The 21,626-nt window shown below is 46.4% G+C and overlaps 1 protein-coding gene across 1 annotated transcript in view; it reads right to left on the bottom strand.

Moving 5' to 3' along the window:
• Window positions 1–10,720, bottom strand: part of drp2 (dystrophin related protein 2) — a 178,459-nt gene extending 167,739 nt beyond the window's left edge. Inside the window, exon 1 of the mRNA XM_042303053.1 lies at window positions 10,584–10,720. The gene's annotated coding sequence lies outside the window, so the exon portion shown is untranslated. The remainder of the gene's footprint in view (window positions 1–10,583) is intronic.
• Window positions 10,721–21,626: the final 10,906 nt, after the last annotated feature.

Genomic DNA, 21,626 nt, shown 5'->3' with positions numbered 1-21,626 from the left:
ATAAACACATGTGTGTGTACCCACACACACACACGTGCGCACAAACACACCTGAAGAATCCTGCTGGGGAAAAGTGGAAGCAAATGGGTCTTCATGCTCAGGCTCGGACAACATTTGTGAAGACACCTGTGTGGGTGAGGAGGTGGATGGCTCCTCATTCTGAGGCTCCAAGATTATTTCTGAAGAGGCCTGTGTGGCTGAGGAGGTAGATGGCTCCTCATCCTGGCCAGTGCCAGAGGGTGCTCCAAAATATTTCAGAAGTGCCCCTGAATTTGCATTGAGAAACAGTATATGAGTCTGACACTCTAAATACATTTGTTGCACAATTAAATATACATGTCATTATGCGCAATTTATACAATTTTCAGAATAGGAACCAAATGAACCATACAACCTCCTTGGCTAATTCTAAGCATAAGACACCCCAAAAGACTCCATATATCACAAAAGGTGCATAATATAGATGTCTTTTAAGTTAGCCTACAACATTGGAAATTCCCCTTACTGAGCTCAGGACCTAGGCAATACAATGACAGAAAACCTTTCTGATGTCACCTCAATGAAAGTGAACTAAATCAATAATGTGCTAGTTAGGTTGTAATCGTTTTGCTGCATTATCATGATGAAACTGTGTGAAATCATATCTAATGTTGTGTAAGCTATTTGGACGGGAAACGGAATACAGTCGCCCCATGTATAATAGCATAGCAAGCAACACAGGCTAACAAACATAAGTGTTATACTAGCCTATTTCATTTACATGCATCGTATTATACTCATAAAGAGATGATAGAGCTGCAATACCTTTTATCTTTTATGTGTTTCTCCTCTTCTTCTTTCTTCTCTTTCCTAAACTGGGCACCTGATGGCTTAGACCCTTTCTTATCCATTTGTGTTGATTTGGCACTCGAGCATCATTACATGACCCATCCCCCAACACTGTCAACCAAGAGTCAAGACTAAACCAATTCACCTTGGTGGTGTGCAGATTGCTTTTATATTATTCTTAACCATTTCACACAAACCAGAAACAAATTCAGCAATATGTCTGTGAAACTATATGCTCACAGTATTATGAATGAATTGTGGTTTATTTCATAGCGTTTCGTAGTGTGACTGATATATCGTACTTTTGAGTGGGAGACCTTTCTAGGCAGTAGCCTGCCTAGCTCACAAGCTAGAATGAGGGCGCCCACTCAGACAAGGTTAATTGACCCACAGTCCCACACGGTGACATGATGTCATTGACGTGACGTGCAAATGAGTGACAGAAAACCAATTGCGCAAATGTCCCCATTCGATATTCTTTGGTGCGGGAGCCCCGTGCAGTTCCCGGCAAGATGTCGCCCTGGGCGGCTGCAGATGTCGCCCATACCTAAATCCACTAGTGACAACAGGTGTAGACCTTACAGTGAAATGCTTACTTACAAGCCCTTAACCAACAATGTAGTTTTAAGAAAATACCAACAAAAAAAGTAAGAGATAAGAATAACAATTAATTAAGAGCAGCAGTAAATAACAATAGCGGGGCTACATACAGGGGTTACCGGTACAGAGTCAATGTGTGGGGGGCACCGGTGTCGAGGTAATTGAGGTAATATGTAAACGTAGGTAGAGTTATTAAAGTGACTAAGCATAGATAATAACTGAGAGTAGCAGCAGTGTAGAAGAGGGGGTAGAAGCTGTTTAGAAGCCTCTTGGACCTAGACTTGGTGCTCCGGTACCGCTTGCCGTGCGGTAGCAGAGAGAACAGTCTATGACTAGGGTGGCTGGAGTCTTTGACAATTTTTAGGGCCTTCCTCTGACACCGCCTGGTATAGAGGTCCTGGATGGCAGGAAGCTTTGCCCCGGTGATGTACTGGGCTTTATGCACTACCCTCTTTAGTGCCTTGCGGTCGGAGGCTGAGCAGTTGCCATACCAGGCAGTGATGCAACCCGTCAGGATGCTCTCAATGATGCAGCTGTAAAACTTTTTGTAGGATCTGAGGACCATTGCCAAATCTTTTCAGTCTTCTGAGGGGGAATAGGTTTTGTCGTGCCCTCTTCATGACTGTCTTGCTGTGCTTGGACCATGTTAGTTTGTTAGTGATGAAGACGTCAAGGAACTTGAAGCTCTCAACCTGCTCCACTACAGCCTCGTCGATGAGAATGGGTGCGTGATCGGTCCTCCTTTTCCTGTAGTCCACAATCATTTCCTTTTGTCTTGATCAAGTTGAGGGAGAGGTTGTTGTCCTTGCACCACACGGTCAGGTCTCTGACCTCCTCCCTATAGGCTGTCTCATTGTTGTCGGTGATCAGGCCTACCACTGTTGTGCCATCAGCAAACTTAATGATGGTGTTGGAGTCGTGCCTGGCCGTGCAGTCATGAGGGAACAGGGAGTACAGGAAGTGACTGAGCATGCACCCCTGGGGGGCCCCCGTGTTGACGATCAGAGTGGCGGATGTGTTGTTACCTACCCTTACCACCCGGGGGCGGCCCGTCAGGAAGTCCAGAATCCAGTTGCAGAGGGAGGTGTTTAGTCCCAGGGTCCTTAACTTAGTGGTGAGCTTTGAGGGCGCTATGGTGTTGAACACTGAGCTGTAGTCAATGAAGAGCATTCTCACATAGGTGTTCCTTTTGTCCAGATGTGAAATGGCAGTGTGGAGGGCAATAGAGATCGGATCATTTGTGGATCTGTTGGTGCGGTATGGAAATTGGAGTGGGTCTAGGGTTTCTGGGATAATGGTGTTGATGTAAGCCATGACCAGCCTTTCAAAGCAATTCATGGCTACTGACGTGAGTGCTACGGGTCGGTAGTCATTTAGGCAGGTTACATTAGTGTTCTTGGGCACAGGGACTATGGTGGCATCCCAATATATATCAGACATGTCCTCTGGCCTTTTAACTATCCTAAAGCCTAGGACCAAGAGGCATGGAGAAGCAGCCTTTAGTTATTATGCCCCCAGCCTCTGGAATAGCCTGCCAGAGAACCTGAGGGGGGCCAAAACGGTGGACATATTTAATAGATATCTTAAAACAGCTTTGCTTTTCCTTAGGATGCTTTTTATTCTTTCAGTTTTTATTGTTATTCTTTTTTTTTCAGTTTTTATTTTAATTGTTTTTATTCGTTTTTCCTGCAAAGCGCTTTGCATTACATTCTTGTATGAAATGTGCTATATAAATAAAGTGTGATTTGAATAAACTCCCTTCCTTCGGCTGTAACATACAGCAACACTCTGAACAAACACACACACACGCAATGTGGATCACAAACATAAAGACACACACACCAATACATATGAACATACACACACACTCTCACAATACACACACCACTGATCAATGGGTTCACCCTTCCCCTAATCTCCATCACACACACACTCCACAGCGACCCTACGACGTGACGTGTCAGTGTGGCACCAAAGTCAGGCACCATACACTGAACAACACAGAACAGTTTTACACTTCCCCTACTGCCCCACCCCACCCAACACACACTCTCCTTCACACAACGGTTCGCCCGCCACAACGCCGCCAGTATTTCACATGAAAGCTCCTCTCACATCGCACAAAGCTGCTGAGAAAGCATCATTCATCCTGGCTAGTCGAGCTCTAATGATGATGGGCCTCCCAATTTGGTTCAGCAACATCAACTTAGATTAACCAACGCCGCCTCGCACACGTTTGAAGGTTGCCCGCACCCGTTTTAGGGCAAGCTTTCCATTTGAAACGGGAAACAGCTCTAGCCGCCTCAGCAGGCAGAATAGAAAGCCTGATTACTTTTCAGTGATGTCACACTACACTACATCCATTGTACTTATGCATAAATCATCATCACATTTATTTTAATGCTATTCAAGGCTCTTCTCCATTTTCTTGACATTCTATTTCAAAATAATGTTTTCGCTCTATAATGATCAATTTACTCTGATTATACAAGACAGGGTTGGGCCCAGAACAGTAGAAAATAGAATGTGTGCTTTCATTGACAACCCCGTGCGCTATCACACAGGCCATCCTCACTCGTAAGCAAGAAAAATGTATTGCTGCCCCCATCTTCCATACAACAGGACACTTAAGGAGTCCATTGTTCAGTATGACATCCATATTCTCACTGATATGATCAGTGTAAATGAGCTTCCCCGGGGTTTGAGTGGAACACGTTGTAGTAGGGAGAGGAGGGAAAAGACCCAGATTCACAATGAGGCTAATATTACTGGTTTATGGGCCGTCTGCTGAGGTAAATCGATACAGATAATCTAATTGGCTAACGCTTTAGACACTTCAGATTAGATAAAACAACTGAATTGATCTTACCCAAGCCTCCCTGATCATGGCTCTGTGATCTAACCCAAGCCTCCCTGATCATGGCTCTGTGATCTAACCCAAGCCTCCCTGATCATGGCTCGGTGATCTAACCCAAGCCTCCCTGATCATGGATCTGTGATCTAACCCAAGCCTCCTGATCATGGCTCGGTGATCTAACCCAAGCCTCCCTGATCATGGCTCTGTGATCTAACCCAAGCCTCCCTGATCATGGCTCTGTGATCTAACCCAAGCCTCCCTGATCATGGCTCGGTGATCTAACCCAAGCCTCCCTGATCATGGCTCTGTGATCTTACCCAAGCCTCCCTGATCATGGCTCTGTGATCTAACCCAAGCCTTCCTGATCATGGCTCTGTGATCTAACCCAAGCCTCCCTGATCATGGCTCTGGGATCTAACCCAAGCCTCCTGATCATGGATCTGTGTCAGAACACAGTTTTGATGTTATTTAATGGTGAAAAATTAACACTTTTGATGACTGTATTGGCTCAGTGAGAGAGATATCCTCAGTATAAAATGAAGTAAGGTGAAATTTTTCTGATGGAGGAATTGGATCAAGCATCTGTCTCTAACATACAAAATGTCAAGTCCTGTTAGCCTTAACTGAATGCCTGCCTGCTGACGTAGATTTCATTTCACACAGGCGTATGCAGGCTGACGTGCGTGAAGGAACATGAGAGGGCCCACCCACATGCACACGGGGAACGTTTCTCAGCTCAAAACAAAAGTTGTGTGGTTGTTAACATAACAGACACACATACATCTATCACCCCCCCCACCTACACTTAAACACACAAACACACACAGTGGTGTAATAAAGTACTTAAGTAAAAATACTCGAAAGTACTACTGAAGTAGTTTTTGGGGTATCTGTACTTTACTATGCTATTTTTTATTTTTGACAACTTCTACTTCACTACATCCCTAAAGAAAATGTAGTACTTTTTACTCCATACATTTTTCCTGACGCCCAAAAGTACTTGTTACATTTTAAATGCTTAGTAGGACAGGTAAATGGTCTAATTCACACACTTATCAAGAGAACATCCCTGGTCACCCCTACTGCCTCTGATCTGGCGGACTCACGAAACACATGCTTCATTGGTAAATTATGTCTGTGTTGGAGAGTGCACCTAGCTATCCGTAAATTTAAAATAAAATTAAAAAATGGTGCTGTCTGGTTTGCTTAATATAAGGAATTTGAAATTATTTATACTTGTACTTTTACGTTTGATTCTTAAGTATATTTTCAAATCAAATAGTTTTAGATTTTTACTCAAGTATGATTTTACTGGGTGACTTTCACTTTTACTTTTGTTATTTTCTATTAAGGTATCTTTACTGTTACTCAAGTACGACAATTGGGTACTTTTTCAACAACTGCACACACGCTCCAACCCCCACACTTTGAACCCATAACAAGTGCACACACAATCTCAATATCGCTCTATTTCTCTCATACACACACACACACAGACACAGACACACAGTGAATGCTCCATTGAGAGCTCAACATACAAAGTCTGCTCCCTGCCACCCTATCCTCATCCCTATCCTCTGCATTAGCCACAGCCTCTGGAGCAGAGGAGACAATAGAGATTGTGCTTCTTCTTTCAGTTAGCATCGAGCACTGAGAGGAAGGAGGGGTGGGCCAATAGGAACCAGGGAGAACACTGGTGGGGAGAGGATGCCACAGTAGAGCATCCTTAGAACCGCTGCGCTCCAAGAGCCGTCCAGAGGAGAACCCATACACTGGGGTCGCTGGCTCCTCCAAGAGGGAGCAAGAGAGAGGGGGAGAGGAGGGGGGGGAGAGGATTGTGAAGCAGAAAAACATTCTGGTGTAGGGTCGTAGTGTGTGACATAGTGGACATAGAGAGTGGTGACTGGCCGTTTAAGTTGGTGGGTGTGATTTACAGATCAGGTGGTGAGTGTGTGGGGTCTATAGACGTTATGGACAATCAGAGACTATGTGGCATGAAGTTTTCTATGTTCTCTACAAAGTGAATTTGTATGATCTCCTTTGATTGTCCTGTGTATTAACCATAGCTAGCTACCCTCTTAGCCATATCTCCCTCAGAAAAGAGAATTTTACATCCATGTAAATGCACTTCCTGGTTTGAATATATGGCTAAATAAAGAAGAACATCATGTCAAATCAGTATGTCTAGATTACTCAACATGTCCCAAGAAAATACTACTGTACATAATTCCACAGTTAGATATGGATTATTATGGTAAGAGTATTAGTTTTAGTAAAATGTCTTGGTTGTAGCTTGGAGGTGACAGGAAAGGCTTGGTAAGGGTAAGAAGCATTATGTATATTTTAAGAGATGAGCATGAGAATGCTCAGAGGGAGGTTTTCCATATTAGCTCCCTCTAAAGTAAACAGTTGGCTCTGAACATTCTGTGACACACACAGGAGCATAGTGACATTAAGAAAGGGTAATTTCAGCTGTCGGCTACGTGAAGGAATTAAGCCATCGCCTTATGGCACACATCTGAGGAGAAATTTAGCTTTTTACACCAATTTGTATCAACAAAATGGAAGGGCAAGGAACTAAACTTCCATCTTCCAACCTAAAAAGGAAATCGTCCATCTCCAGTCCAGAGTTCAATTGCATAGATAAGGGAGAGGAGAGAAAACAGGAGATGCAATCACACTCTTGTGTACTTCCTGGTAAAATAAAGCAAGATTTCCTCAAATGTCTCAGAGCAAGATAAGATTCTAAAAGTCTCCAGAGGCAGATCTGTTATGTCTGCTGGAGCGTCGAGGCAGCATCCCTGCGCACGGCCAGTCCGACAAAGTGTGCCAGAGTCTGTGAAGCTAAGACTGCGCTGTGGTGCCAGCCTGCCAATGCCGGGCATAGAGGGGCATGGGCTGCTACCCCAGCCGCGAAGCTGTGGCAAAGTCCCCACCAGTTCACTGTCTCTTACACATTACCACACAACCTAGCTACAGTTGAAGTCGGAAGTTTACATACACCTTAGCCAAATATATTTAAACTCAGTTTTCACAAATCCTGACATTTAATCCTCGTTAAAAAAAACCTGTCTTAGGTCAGTTAGGACTTTATTTTAAGATTTTTAAGAATGTGAAATATCAGAATAATAGTAGAGAGAATTATTTATTTCAGCTTTTATTTCTTCAATCACATTCCCAGTGGGTCAGAAGTTTACATACACTCAATTAGTATTTGGTAGCATTGCCTTTAAATTGTTTAACTTGGGTCAAACGTTTCAGGTAGCCTTCCACAACAAGTTGGGTGAATTTTGTCTCATTCCTCCTGACAGAGCTGGTGTAACTGTTCAGGTTTGTAGGCCTCCTTGCTCGCAAACGCTTTTTCAGTTCTGCCCCAAAAAATTATATGGGATTGAGGTCAGGGCTTTGTGATGGCCACTCCAGTACCTTGACTTTGTTGTCCTTAAGCCATTTTGCCACAACTTTGGAAGTATGCTTTGGGTCATTGTCCATTTGGAAGACCCATTTGCAACCAAGCTTTAACTTCCTGACTGATGTCTTGAGATGTTGCTTCAATATATCCACATAATTTTCCATCCTCATGAAGCCATCTATTTTGTGAAGTGTACCAGTCCCTCCTGCAGCAAAACACCCCCACAACATGATGATGCCACCCCGTGCTTCACGGTTGAGTGTTCTTTGGCTTGCAAGCCTCCCCCTTTTTCCTCCAAACATAACGATGGTCGTTATCGCCAAACAGTTTTGTTATTGTTTCATCAGGCCAGAGGACATTTCTCCAAAAAGTACGATCTTTGTCCCCATGTGCAGTTGCAAACCGTAGTCTGGATTCTTTATGGCGTGTTTGGAGCACAGGCTTCTTCCTTGCTGAGCGGCCTTTCAGGTTATGTCGATATAGGACTCATTTTACTGTGGATATAGATACTTTTGTAACTGTTTCCTCCAGCAAGGTCATTTGCTGTTGTTCTGGGATTGATTTGCACTTTTCACACCAAAGTACATTCATCTCTAGGAGACAGAACGTATCTCCTTCCTGAGCGGCATGATGGCTGTGTGTTCCCATGGTGTTTATATTGTTTGTACAGATGAACGTGGGACCTTCAGGCATTTGGAAATTGCTTCCAAGGTTGAACCAGACTTGTGGAGGCCTACAATTTTTTTCTGAGGTCTTGGATGATTTCTTTTGATTTTCCCATGATATCAAGCAAAGAGGCACTGAGTTTGAAGGTAGGCCTTGAAATACATCCTCCTTTACACCTCCTCAAATTATGTCAATTAGCCTATCAGAAGCTTCTAAAGCCATGATATAATTTTCTGGAATTTTCCAAGCTGTTTACAGGCACAGTCAACAGAGGGTATGTAAACTTCTGACTCACTGGAATTGTGATACAGTGAATTATAAGTGAAATCATCTGTAAACAATTGTTGGAAAAACTACATGTGTCATGCACAAAGTAGATGTCCTAACTGACTTGCCAAAACAAAAGCTTGTTAATGTGTGGAGTGGTTGAAAAATGAGTTTTAATTACTCCAACCTAAGTGTATGTAAACTTCTGACTTCAACTGTAACACCCTGTATTTTCCGTTCTCCCTACCTCTGCAAATAGTTCCGCTTCCCTGCCCGACACGCCGGGTCTGGTGCGCTTTCATTTAGAGCCAGAGATAAGGGTTGGCGAGAGGATATTACTTGTGGGGAGACACTAACTGAATTGGCTCCAGCGGGTCAAACACACCTAAATGACAGCTCACCCAGCACCCAGCAGGCATTTATCTAACTCGGAGGAGAAGCCATGGCTTGTCTGATGGGGTCGGGAAGTGTAGGGAAGACTGACTGACTGCTGGCTGGGTGTGTGTGGGGGCGGATGAAAATGATTAAATACATTGTGTGTTGCAGGGCCAGGGGCAGAAGCGGGGTTGCAAAACAAAGCATGCTCTCGTCTTTCGCCACGATCATGTGAGCCCATACGATGTGTGGGAAGGGGAGTAAACAAATCAACACGGATATGACCCACTGCTGGGGCATTCAGAGGGCCTGCGATGGAAGGAAGGAGGAGGTGGAGAGAGAGAGAGAGAGCAAAAAAAGAGAAAGAGAGAGAGAAAGAGAGAGAGAGAGAGGTACACAGAGTGGTCTTCTTATATCTTATTTTCATTGAACACTTTAAGCCTTACTTTTTCCATTTCAGTCTCAGCTCTGGAGAAACAACATAGGGTTAGCAGTGCTAGCGCCTGGTTAATAGCCATTAGCAAACCATTGGCACACAAAGAACACACTAAAAACACTGCAGACTTGAACATAAGACCCATGAATGGCTGTCATAAGCCCTGCGGTCACCCCCTACATTGACTGGCACGTGTGTGCTACAGTGGTTGCTATTCCTCTCAGTTGAGGCTTGCATTTCATACAAAAACATTGGTTTAGCCTCCACTTTTCTATCCATCTGAAAGAGGCCCGATTTGAAATGTTTTGGTGAGTTTGCCACACTTCTCAGATGGCACCAGGAGACTGAATGAAATGTATTTCTAGTCGATTGACTGAAGAAAGACATCGCCCCTTTGATCGGGCCTCTGGGGAACCCAGCAACCCAGGTCCTATGTCACATGCTTGGCTTGAGAGAGCACCTCCTGCTCCCTCTCCCCCCTCTCCTCCACTCTCCCTCTCCCTCCCTCCCTTTCTCTCTCTCTCTCTCTCTCTCTCTCTCTCTTCCCCTCTCCTCCACTCTCCCTCTCTCCCCCCTCTCCTCCACTCTCCCTCTCTCCCTCTCTCCCCCTCTCCTCCACTCTCTCCCTCTCTCCCTCTCTCCCCCTCTCCTCTCCTCCACTCTCTCCCTCTCTCCCCCTCTCCTCCACACTCTCCCTCTCTCTCTCTCCCCCTCTCCTCACCTCTCCCTCTCTCCCTCTCTCTCCCTCTCTCCCTCTCTCCTCCACACTCTCCCTCTCTCTCTCCCTCTCTCCCCCTCTCCTCCACTCTCCCTCTCCCTCTCTCCCTCTCCCTCTCTCTCCCTCTCTCCCCTCTCCTCCACTCTCCCTCTCCCTCCCTCTCTCTCTCCCTCTCTCTCCCTCTCTCTCTCCCTCTCTCCTCCACTCTTCCTCTCTCTCTCTCCCTATCTCCCTCCCTCTACTCCACTCTCCCTCTCTCTCTCTCCCTTAACATCGCACCCTTTGAGAGGTTAGGACTTCAGATAAACATGGATGAAATCACTATGGAGGGGAAAACAACATAAAACTTCCTCATCTTTGAAGCTAGATCTGCAATCTCTCCACACACCAAAAAAACTGAAATCGGTCACTTGTGATTAATTACCCAGTGGTGAAGACGTGATTGACGTGGCTGCAGATTCGGCGTCTCCGTGGAATCAGGCCAACGCGTCTCTTCCTAGGGGAGGGCCAGTCGCTGGCACGTGGGGGTCCAATGGCGCTCTCCTTCTCTCCTCAGAGGGTGGACCTATGAGGGGAAGTGAGGAGGGTCAGAGAGGCACATCAAACATCTGTCATTTTGGCATTTGTAATTATTGGATTTGGGCAGCCCTCCTATCAAAACCAATGACATACAGACATGCAAAAGCATGCTTTTCTATGTGTTCAGTCCTTAATTGTACGAGAGAGAGAGAGAGAGAGAGAGAGAGAGAGAGACAGAGAGAGAGAGAGAGAGAGAGAGAGAGAGAGAGAGAGAGAGAGAGAGAGAGAGAGAGAGAGAGAGAGAGAGAGAGAGAGAGAGAGAGAGAGAGAGAGAGAGACTGGATAGGTGCAGTGAAATGTGTTGTTTTACAGGGTCAGCTATAGTAGTACGGTGCCCCAGGAGTAAATTATGGTTAAGTGCCTTGCTCAAGGAAGAGAGAGAGACTGGCTCCACCAGTCCCATCATCCCGTTATAGGGTGTTTCTTATCAGCAGCCAGCACGCGCCCCCCTCCTCATACTGGCTGCTGGGGAGCTGAACACTGAGCCCTGGCTGTCAGTAGGAAACAGAGAAACAGAGAGGCGGATAGGGGAAGAATGCCAATGAGCGTGGTCCCCTGGCCGAGCCAGCTCTGAGATTTCATTACTCCCCCAGACGGGGATATAGCGCTGGCCTGTGGAGCACTTCGACCCGTTCCAAGTCTGATAGCCATGTTAACATGCAACAGGAGCCCTCTCCTTACTCGCCTTAACACACGCCCACCGCCCCCAGACGACCGACCTTTACAAACATCGATAACTGCACAAATCCCATTTGATTTGGTCCCTACTTGAAGGTTTTGGGGGTAAAATGCCTGGAAACGACGGCTAAGAGGGAGATAAGAGATATACTTTGGGGGAGGTTAGGCAGTTACCAGGTCTGTGTTAAGGTGTGTCGAGCTCTCTAATACATCTGTGTGGGGAAGAAAGGTTAGAGGTGACCAAAATTGAGTGCACTCCCAAAGAGTTCAAACAGAGCCATAAAGGTTTAATGCACAGCTGGCAGCTAGCAGCCCGGCAGAAAAAGGTGAGTGAGATGAGCTATTTTCAAAGCTGTATTTAGGTTTTAGGTGGAAGACAAAAAGGTGTTTCTGTTCAGAATCCTTGTCTTCCTCTCCAACTTTGCACATTCCATCTTCTATTATCTGCCGTGTTTGGAGACATGCCATAATGTTCCATACCTCAGACGTGGCAAAATGCTAACTAGCAGCAGAGACCCTCTCAAGAGTCGGGGAGAGGAATCAAGAAGATAGCTCACACTGGTTGTCACTTAACTCTGAGTGACAAGAAGCAGGGAAGCTTTCGTTTTCCCATCTCCCCCAAAGAATCACCCCCATCTTTTTGTTTTTTTGTTTTTTTAAACATTTCATTGGAGCAAATGAAATCTCTCTTTAGTAACACTGGTATTATACATATTTAATCAGGGAAGCCTGATCCGATTATAAATCTTTGAAAAACAAACCCATGGCTGATATCGATGAACTACTACACACGCCCACAGTAATAATGACCAGAGGTGGGAAGTGAAGGAAAGAGGGAATGACAGGGAGAGAAGAAGACAGGGAGGGAAAATGAGAGAGAGAAGCAGGAGTAGAGTAAGGCAATACACTTCAAAACGTCCCTCTACATATTCTATCCCCTGTCCTCTACATTACTGGATGTCTTCTCTTTACCCTCATATCTCCACTCCCCCACCACTCACCATCAATCCATCCATCACCCAGTGCCCCTGAGCGTTTAGCTGACTAAAATCGGCGTAACATGTTTTAAAAGATACCATCTGGGCACCCTTTCAAAGAGCAGGAGGAAGAGGGCCGAGGATGTCAACGCATCCATCAACTAGTTGGACCAAAGAACAAGTGGCTGAGAGAGCCTGGAGAGAGGCGTAACAGTAAAAACCACTCAGGCAACCCACCGGACGCCCTATTCCCTCCACCAGGAAGAGGCCTCAGAGTTCAGTCACGAACCGAGGAGACAGAGTCACTAGTCGCTTTGGATAGGACACCACGCTGAAGTGGCTTCTTTCACAACACAACGCCAATTCATCATCCACACTGTTAACCCCCCTGTCACTTCCCCTCTGCCCGGATAATGAAGTGTTTTGTCACTGGAAATTGGTGTCCGTTCATTCAGATAAGCTTCAACAACGTTCCGGGAGCATGAAATAGCTTGTGATGGGGGTCGGGGTGACGTGGAGGGTTGACTTGATTGAATCAGTCCTTTTGGGAGTGTTGGTATGGGGCAAATTCATTGGAATTAAATCACTTTTTGACAGCATCCTTTTTAATATAAACAAAACCTTCCATACATGTTCGCCCATGGAAGAAGGGTGAAGTGACTTTTTGGACCTGAATGCCCCCCCCCAAAAAATAAAATTAACCAGGCAAGTCAGCTAAGAACAAATTCTTATTGACCATGACGACCTACACCGGCCAAATGACGCTGGGCCAATTATGTGCCCTATCAGACTCCAATTACGGCCGTTTGTTATTTTTTTAAACATTTATTTATTTATTTCACCTTTATTTAACCAGGTAGTCTAGTTGTGAACAAGTTCTCATTTATAACTGCGACCTGGCCAAGAATAAAGCAAAGCAGTTCGACACATACAACAACACAGAGTTACACACGGAATTGTCACGCCCTGGTCTAAGTATTTTGTGTTTTTCTTCATGTATTGGGTCAGGCCAGGGTGTGGCATGGGGTTTTTGTATTGTGGTGTGTTTTGTCTTGGGGTTTTGGTGTGTATGTATTGGGATTGTAGCTAGTGGGGTTATCTAGCAAAGTCTATGGCTGTCTGGAGTGGTTCTCAATCAGAGGCAGGTGTTTATCATTGTCTCTGATTGGGAACCATATTTAGGCAGCCATATTCTTTGAGTTTGTCGTGGGTGATTGTCCTTAGTGTCCTTGTTCCTGTCTATGTGTTAGGTTACACAAGTATAGGCTGTTTCGGTTTTCGTTACGTTATTTGTTTTATAGTGTTTGTATTTAGATTTGTGTTATGTTTGTTGAATAAACATGGATCGCAATCTACACGCTGCAGTTTGGTCCGACTCTCCTTCACACCTAGAAAACCGTAACAGAATCACCCACCACAAACGGACCAAGCAGCGTGTCAACAGGCAGGAGCCGCAGGAGAAGCAACAAAGGCAGCAACAGCGGCGCAATGAGGATTGGACATGGGACGATATATTGGATGGCAAGGGTTGCTACACATGGGAGGAGATCCTGGCGGGAAGGGATCGCCTTCCATGGGAACAGGTGGAGGAGCTTAGGAGAGCAGAGGCAGCCAGAGAGAGGAGCCGGCGATATGAGGGAACACGGTTCGCAAGGAAGCCCGGGAGTCAGCCCAAAAAATTTCTTGGGGGGCTCACAGGGAGTATGGCTACGCCAGGTAGGAGACCTGCGCAAACTCCCTGTGCTTACCGGGGGGCTAGAGAGACCGGGCAGGCACCGTGTTATGCAGTGGTGCGCACGGTGTCCCCAGTGCGGGTGCATAGCCCGGTGCGGTATATTCCAGCTCCTGGTATCGGCCGGGCTAGAGTGGGCATCGAGCCAGGTAAGGTTGGGCAGGCTCGGTGCTCAAGAGCTCCAGTGCGCCTGCACGGTCCGGTCTATCCAGTACCACCTCCACACCCAGCCCTCCGTTAGCAGCTCCCCGCACCAGGCTTCCTGTGCGTGACCCCGGTCCAGTACCACCAGTACCAGCACCACGCATCAGGCCTACAGTGCGCCTCGCCTCTCCTGCGCTGTCGGAGTCTCCCGCCTGTTCAGCGCTGCCAGAGCCTTCCTCCTCTACAGCGCTGCTGGAGTCTCCTGCCTGTTCAGCGCAGCCAGAGCTGCCAGCCTGCATGGAGCAGCCAGAGCTGCCAGCCTGCATGGAGCAGCCAGAGCTGCCAGTCTGAATGGAGCAGCCAGAGCTGTCAGTCTGCAAGGAGCTGTCAGTCTGCATGGAGCAGCCAGAGCTGTCAGTCTGCATGGAGCAGCCAGAGATGTCAGTCTGCATGGAGCAGCCAGAGCTGTCAGTCTGCATGAATCAGCCCAAGCTGCCAGTCTGCAAGGAGCTGCCAGTCTGCACGGAGCTGTCAGTCTGCAAGGAGCTGTCAGTCTGCAAGGAGCTGCCAGTCTGTAAGGAACTGCCAGTCTGCAAGGAGCTGCCAGTCTGCACGGAGCCGCCAGAGCTGCCAGTCTGTAAGAAGCCGCCAGAGCTGTCAGCCTACATGGAGCAGCCAGAGCCGCCAGTCAGCATGGAGCAGCCAGTCAGCATGGAGCAGCCAGATCTTTCAGTCTGCCAGGATCTGCCAGTCAGCCAGACTCTTCCAGATCTGCCAGTCAGCCAGACTCTTCCAGATCCGCCAGTCAGCCAGACTCTTCCAGATCCGCCAGTCAGCCAGACTCTTCCAGATCCGCCAGTCAGCCAGACTCTTCCAGATCCGCCAGTCAGCCAGACTCTTCCAGATCCGCCAGTCAGCCAGACTCTTCCAGATCCGCCAGTCAGCCAGACTCTTCCAGATCCGCCAGTCAGCCAGACTCTTCCAGATCCGCCAGTCAGCCAGACTCTTCCAGATCTGCCAGTCAGCCAGACTCTTCCAGATCTGCCAGTCAGCCAGACTCTTCCAGATCTGCCAGTCAGCCAGACTCTTCCAGATCTGCCAGTCAGCCAGACTATTCCAGATCTGAGCTTCCTCTCAGTCCTGAGCTTCCTCTCAGTCCTGAGCTTCCTCTCACTCCCGAGCTTTCTCTCACTCCCGAGCTTTCTCTCACTCCCGAGCTTTCTCTCACTCCCGAGCTTCCCCTCAGTCCCGAGCTGCCTCAGTCCCGAGCTGTCCTTCAGTCCCGATCTGCTCCTCAGTCCAGTGGGGTCCTTGTGAGGACTACTAGGCCATGGTCGGCGGCGAGGGTGGACTATCCAGGGACGCGAGGAGAGGGGACTAAGACATTGACTGAGTGGGTTCCACGTCCCGCGCCGGAGCCGCCACCATGGACAGACGCCCACCCGGACCCTCCCTATTGTTTTGAGGTGCGTTCGGGAGTCCGCACCTTAGGGGGGGGGTTCTGTCACGCCCTGGTCTAAGTATTTTGTGTTTTTCTTCATGTATTGGGTCAGGCCAGGGTGTGGCATGGGGTTTTTGTATTGTGGTGTGTTTTGTCTTGGGGTTTTGGTGTGTATGTATTGGGATTGTAGCTAGTGGGGTTATCTAGCAAAGTCTATGGCTGTCTGGAGTGGTTCTCAATCAGAGGCAGGTGTTTATCGTTGTCTCTGATTGGGAACCATATTTAGGCAGCCATATTCTTTGAGTTTGTCGTGGGTGATTGTCCTTAGTGTCCTTGTTCCTGTCTATGTGTTAGGTTACACAAGTATAGGCTGTTTCGGTTTTCGTTACGTTATTTGTTTTATAGTGTTTGTATTTAGATTCGTGTTACGTTTGTTGAATAAACATGGTCTTAATCTACACGCTGCAGTTTGGTCTGACTCTCCTTCACACCTAGAAAACCGTAACAGGAATAAACAAACATACAGTCAATAATACAGTAGAAAAAAATCTATATACAGTGTGTGAAAATGAGGTAAGTTAAGGGAGGTAAGGCAATAAATAGGCCATGGTGGCGAAGTAATTACAATATATCAATTAAACACTGGAGTGATTGATGTGCAGAAGATGAATGTGCAAGTAGAGATACTGGGGTGCAAAGGAGCAAGATAAATAAATAAAGTATGGGGATGAGGTAGTTGGATGGACTATGTACAGGTGCAGTGATCTGTGAGCTGCTCTGACAGCTGGTGCTTAAAGCTAGTGAGGGAGATATGAGTCTCCAGCTTCAGTGATTTTTGCAGTTCATTCCAGTTATCGTTCCAATTATACCACCTGGATTCGAATCAGAGTGATGCCTCAAGAACTGAGATACAGTGCCTTAGACCGCTGCGCCACTCGTGAGCGCAAATATTTTACATTCAAGAGATAAAGGTGCTTAAAGTTGACCCATTTTACATACCTCACCATACCATGAGACATACATGTCTTCATCACTGGAAAATATAATAGATTTGAGTTTGATATCATTTAAAAGATTATAGTTTTTTTGTTACCATATCTTGGAGAAAAGAAAATTCTACAAATTGTCATTTTGAAACCTTCAATTGTCAAAACAATCTCCACATGTTTTCATATTCACATACAGTATGTTGTAGCTTAAACAATTTCGCATAATCTGAGGTTTTGTGTTGTGCCCGCCGTCGGTTGAGACACAACATGCTCTTGTAAAATAAGGTCTAAGTTACAACATATGTGAATATCAAAAAAATGACCGTTAATGCGCTTTTAGATAACTGAAGTTAAATGTAAAAAAAAGTAATACTTTTAAAAATAATAATTTGCAAAAAGTTGTTTGTAAACTTATTTTCAACCGTTTATATTTTCCAGTGATGACGACATGGATGGCTCATGTTATGGTGGGGTATGTAAAATAGGTAAACCTAGAGCACCTAGGTCCCTCTGTAAGAGTGCGCTGAGAGTCGGGAAGCAAGTTCAGGGAATGAATGTTTTCATAAATAAACCAAACCAAAAACACGAAACACAAACAACGCACCGACATGAAAACAGAGTCAATAACACCTGAGGAAAGAACCAAGGGGAGTGACAGATATAGGGAAGATAATCAAGGAGGTGATGGAGTCCAGGTGAGTTTAATGAGGCACTGGTGCGTGAGACGATGGTGACAGGTGTGCGGGATAATCAGCAGCCTGATGACCTAGAGGCCGGAGAGGGAGTATACGTGACAGTATCCCCTCCCCTCCAGCCGCAGGACGCCGTCAAAGGGGACGAACCCTGGGATCAGGAGTGGACAGGTCACCCCTGCTGATGTGCGGGAACCTGTCACGCCAGCTGAGGCATGGGAACCTGTCGAGTCAGCTGGGTGAGCGGGAACCTGACAGACCGTTTGAAGCAGGGGAGTCTGGCAATCCAGTGGTGGCATGAAAGCCTGACGAGCCGGCTGAGGCAGGGGAGCCTGGCCATCCGGCTGAGGCATGAAAGCCTGACGAGTCGGCTGAGGCAGGGGAGCCTGGCGATCCGGCTGAGGCAGGGGAGCCTGGCGATCCGGCTGAGGCATGAAAGCCTGACGAGTCGGCTGAGGAAGGGGAGCCTGGCGATCCGGCTGAGGTATGAAAGCCTGACGAGTCGGCTGAGGCAGGGGAGCCTGGCGATTTGGCTGAGGCACGAGAGCCTGTAGCGGTTCCCGGACCCAACGTCATTTACTCTGACACAAAAAAAGGCACTCCCTGATGCTTCCCTTAGGTGAGGTGTTATTCTGTAACGATGTGCGCTCAGAGTCGGGAAGCAAGTTCAGGGAGTGAGTGTTTTAATAAATAAACGAAATGGAAGATAATCAAGGAGGTGATGGAGTCCAGGTGAGTGTCATGAGGCGCTGGTGCGCGAGACGATGGTGACAGGTGTGCGGGATAATCAGCAGCCTGATGACCTAGAGGCCGGAGAGGGAGTATACGTGACAATCTGAGCATTTCTACCATGGGCAAATATGGATGGAAGGTTTCATTCAAATCAAAAAGAGTGCTGTCAAAAAGTGATTGAATTCAAATGAATTTAGTGGGCTATTACACAGAGGCCACAACAACTAAAAACTGACCAGCACACAGACAGCAGGGAGACATGAGCACCTGGCCTGATGTAGGAGAGGGATCACACTCACACACACACACACAAACCGAGTGTGCTCCAATGCTCTGTTTGACAGTGAGAGAGCCTGTGATTTCTGATCATACAGCAGAATTTATGTAGACAGAGCAGCCTCGCTTCAGAGAAAAAGAGAGAAAAAGATAGAGAGAAGAAACAGAGATGAAGAACAGAGAGAGAAAGAAGCAGCAGGCTGTCAAGCAGCAGCAGCTCTGGCCCAGCCCTTCCCATTAAGACGGGCTGTGTGAAATGAGAGCTGAAGCACCGGGAGAGCCTGCTGTCAGCCTCACTTAGTCCAGCCCACGTCAATGGTCCCATGGCAGGCCCCAGCCTCACAGCAGTGTGCTAACATAATAATACACACCTTAGCCACAGCTACAGTACACTAGCTAGGCCTGGATGAGCCATAAATGTACACACTAGTGTTACAGCACTATGTGACAACGGTTTATTTTAAAATCACTTCATGAGTGGATTTGTTCAATTGATTTGGTTGATATTACAACAAGGAATCAATACTTCATCCAACATTTAAGATGGCAGAGTCTATCGTTACCTAATTGCAGGTATACTCCGGGCAATTTAGGTTATAAAGGAATGGGGTCCTTATTGTAGGATCAAGAGGTAGAGCGTAATGATATAATATATATACAGTATTTGGTTGTGGTCTGTAGACATGGGGGATGCTTAGTTCCCTATCTTCATCTACTTACTTCGTTAACCAACTTGATGTCATGCCAAACAACTTGATGAATGTACTTTATAAACACTCAGGCTACAATTTATCCACCCACACAACTATTTATCTAACACATAATTCAAAAACATATGCTCTAAACAAGAAGTGACTCCAACTACATACACCAGTATTAAGTCCATAGAGAACTGGAGGGAGCATCTGACCCTGTGTCTTAACCTTTCTTATCCACAGCAGTCAGAGAAGAGAGGGAGATAATGCCAAAGAAAGAAATGGCCCCTCTGGCCCCTCTAGCGTAACGGGCAGTATTGTGCCCAGCAAGGTGGCATCTCAGGAAGCCATCTTCATTACTGTGTCCTTGCTTCCCTCTCGCCAACCTCATCACCACGGTTACATTATTCATGCTCACACATGGCAGGGACCCTGCCCAAGGAGGTTAAGTGAGGATTTTTCAGCCGCTCAGGGGTAGGTGTGTGTGTGTGTGTGCCTGCCCTTATTCCTTATGTGTGCTGTGTTGCATCTTTCTTCGCCACATGCCTCCAGGATCACCTTGAGTGGGCACGGTGCCGGGTGTGTCAGGGTCTGCTGCTGAAGCTACTGCCACACAGCATAACAAGCCAGTAGGACACTTTGCCTGAACCCTGGGTAGTTCAACTTCCAAATGGGAGGGAGACATTTTGAATGCTGATAACCCAGGCTGTAGTGTAGATAACCCAGACTGTAGTGTAGATAACCCAGGCTGTAGTGTATATAACCCAGGCTGTAGTGTATATAACCCAGGCTGTAGTGTATATAACCCAGACTGTAGTGTATAGACCCCAGGCTGTAGTGTAGATAACCCAGGCTGTAGTGTATATAACCCAGGCTGTAGTGTATATAACCCAGGCTGTAGTGTAGATAACCCAGGCTGTAGTGTATATAACCCAGGCTGTAGTGTATATAACCCAGGCTGTAGTGTATATAACCCAGGCTGTAGTGTAGATAACCCAGGCTGTAGTGTAGATAACCCAGGCTGTAGTGTATATAACCCAGGCTGTAGTGTATAACCCAGGCTGTAGTGTATATAACCCAGGCTGTATTGTAGATAACCCAGGCTGTAGTGTATATAACCCAGACTGTAGTGTAGATAACCCAGGCTGTAGTGTAGATAACCCAGGCTGTAGTTGTCAAGGATCCCTCTGGAACTGTGTTATTACTCACACCTGGTCCCCATCCCCATTGATTAGTAATTTAATGAATGTGCCCTTTGTTCACCATTGTCGTGTCGATTATTGCTACAATGTCCGTTGGTCGTGTGAGTACCTGTGCTGTGTTGTTTTGGCTTTCGTGCCACTGGTATTGTGCAGATGATTATGGGTTTGGTCCCGTGTGGTATCATTGTGCGCCCCATGTATTTATTCGAGATACTTCAAGATATTTTATTTGGGTTTCAACCCTGTGTGTTGTATACGTGTTTGTTTGGTCTTTGTCCCCGTGCCTTTACATAGCATGCTGTAATTTGGGTCAATTAAAACCCCTATTGCGCATTCCTGCGCCTGTCTCCCGATCCCTTATACCAGCGTGACAGTAGTGCATATAACCCAGGCCGTAGTGTATATATACACCTGTTCTGAAAGAGCCCAGGCTGTAGTGTATATGCACACCCAGGGGGATGCAGAGAGATACTGGCAGTGTCCCAAATGTCACTCTATTCCCATAGTGCACCCACAGGGCTCTGGTCAAAAGTAGAACACTATGTGGGGAATAGGGTGTCATTTGGGACACATTGGCTGTATCTAGCAGCATGTACTCAGCAGCTCCTGCTGATATCTCATCTTTAAGCTCCAGAAGCCACAAAACGTTATGGCTATTCATGAATAATTATGATGACACCCTGTGTCATTTCTCCTTAAGATCATCCATCTTTGATTCCAATGCCCATAAACACCACCATTACATCTGCTTTAAACTACTTTTGAAGTGCTTCTATGACACAGCAGGAGATTGAGCACCGTTTTAACTGAGCATCAGTAACCCATTTAGCTTGCAAGCCATGCACCGCACTGCCTACGATTTGGTCAACCCTCGTAGCTTCGTTTTATTTCCTTGGCCCATTGATTCCTCAAAGAGGCTGTGGTGCATATGTGTTTACTTCAGAGCAAGTCTGGGAGCCGTGGGAAGAAATAAACTCTCTTTCCTCACTCTCTGTGCAAAGCATCCATACGTTTCCTTAAAAGAAAGTGCATACAGTGCCTGGCAAAAGTATTCATCCCCCTTGGTTTTTAAATATTTTGTTGCATTACAACCTGTAATTTAAATGGATTTTTATTTGGATTTCATGTCATGGACATCCACGAAATAGTCCAAATTGGTCAAGTGAAAATTAAAAAATGACTTGTTTCAAAAAATTAGACAACAAAAAAACTGAAAAGTTGTGCGCCCATATGTATTCACCCCCTTTACATATGTATTCACCCCCTTTACATATGTATTCACCCCCTTTACATATGTATTCACCCCCTTTACATATGTATTCACCCCCTT

The sequence above is a fragment of the Oncorhynchus tshawytscha genome, linkage group LG21 (assembly GCF_018296145.1).
Source record: "Oncorhynchus tshawytscha isolate Ot180627B linkage group LG21, Otsh_v2.0, whole genome shotgun sequence".
Classification (NCBI taxonomy): Eukaryota; Metazoa; Chordata; class Actinopteri; order Salmoniformes; family Salmonidae; genus Oncorhynchus; species Oncorhynchus tshawytscha.
This window is presented reverse-complemented; position numbering and strand designations above follow the sequence as displayed.